The 1,843-nt window shown below is 40.8% G+C and overlaps 1 pseudogene; it reads right to left on the bottom strand.

Moving 5' to 3' along the window:
* Positions 1–258: 258 nt before the first annotated feature.
* LOC115961189 lies at positions 259–1,843 on the bottom strand (annotated as a pseudogene).

The following is a 1,843-nucleotide window of genomic DNA, read 5'->3' as shown; positions in this document are numbered from 1 at the left end:
TATGGGTCTTGCTCAAGAATCATCTTTGCTGCATGTTCCCCAAGTTCTTTGTTGCCATGAACCAGACAGGCAGCAAGAAATGTACGCCAGACTAGCACATCAGCCTAGTCTTGAAAGGTATTGAATTAACGAACACAAGTGCTTCTACAAGGGATCCTGATCGACCCAATCAATCAACCATACATGCATAATGTTCCATTCTCGGAACAATCCCATGTTCTCTGTACATTGAGTTGATGGGTTTCCAGCCCTCAAATATTAGCCCCAAGCAATATAGGTGATGTCATTTGGTCTAACACCATCCTCAAGCATTTTGTGGAACATTTCCATAGCTTTAGAGGCAAATCCATGTTTTGCAAAACCAGTAATCATTGAACTCCAAGATATAACATTTCGACCACCCATGTCATTAAAAAAATGAAAAGTAACATCTATACCTCCACACCTAGAATACATGGAGTCCAAGCATTATAGTTTCTTTTATTTGATGCGAACCCTGATTTTAGTACCCATGCATGAATTTGCTCACCCTTACCAACTGCACCAATACTAGCAGCTCCACTCAAGAGACTAGCAAATGTGAAAGCACTAGCCCCAATTCCAATATCCTTGATTTCATGAAAAAGCTCAAAGGCTTTTTCAGAACTCCAATCTTAGGCATATGCATCAACAATCGTGTTGTAAGAAATCAAATTCTTCTCAAACAGCATATCAAAAGCTTTATGAGCATCTTCCATCATGCCAGACCTTGCATACATGCTAATAAGAGAATTTCCCACACAATTCAGCGATGCAAGACCAAGTTTCACTGCATGCGTGTAAACTTGCTGACCCATACAGGGATCAGAAAGATTTACACATGCCTTAAGGACACTAGAAAAGGTGAAATGATTTGGTGAAACATGACCCTTGATCATTTCCGTAAGAAGTTCAACAGCTTCCTTATCAAGCCCTCCACTTTGCACGTATCCTGTGGTAATATCTGTCCAAGACATGACATTACAACCAACCATTACGTCGAAAACTTTCCTTGCATCATCCACTGATCCATCCGCTGCACACTTAGCATACATGTCTACCAAACAACACCCTACACAAGCATCTAAAGCCAACCCAGTCCGTATGACCCAAGAATGCAATTGCTGCCCAAGATTTAACAATTCTACATCTGCACAAGCTGAAATAACTCCACCAAATGGAAATCGATCCGGTACGTACTCACTCAAAATCATATTAAAAAAACAAATCTACAGCCTCCATTGGGTACCCAAATTGCATAAACCTAGTTATCATCAAAGTCCAGTAACCGCATTCTTCTCAGGCATTTTCTCTCAAACACCTTATAGGCTAAATCCACATCACCACTACCCTTCACAAATATTTCAATCAATGCCCATCCAACACACACATCAGACTCAAAATATCCACTTTTTATAACAAACCCAAAAATCATTTTCCCAATGGGAACAGTTTCCGCATTCGAACACGCACGAATCACTGCGGAAAAGCAATACTCATTTGGGCAGAGCCCATTTTCAAGCATTTGAAGAAACGTGACAATGGCTTCAGTTCCCTTATCATTATTTGCAAAACAAGAAACCATAGCAGTCCAAGAAACCAAGTCTCTCAAATCCCCCATATCATCAAAAATGGATTTTGCTTTAGCCCAATCCCCACATTTTGAGTACAAGCTGATTAGAGAATTGAGAATGAGAGAGTTGAGGTGGAGTTGGGAGTGAGTCAAGTAGTGAGTGTGAACGAGTTTGCCCAGCTGGAAGTCCCGGGACCTTATACAGGACTTTTTTTTGGGGGGAGAGTATGTTATACAGGAGTAACAGGACAT

Source organism: Quercus lobata, chromosome 9 (genome assembly GCF_001633185.2).
Source record: "Quercus lobata isolate SW786 chromosome 9, ValleyOak3.0 Primary Assembly, whole genome shotgun sequence".
In the NCBI taxonomy this organism is placed as follows: Eukaryota; Viridiplantae; Streptophyta; class Magnoliopsida; order Fagales; family Fagaceae; genus Quercus; species Quercus lobata.
Note: the sequence above shows the minus strand (reverse complement) of the source record. Positions and strands in the feature narration are given on the sequence as shown.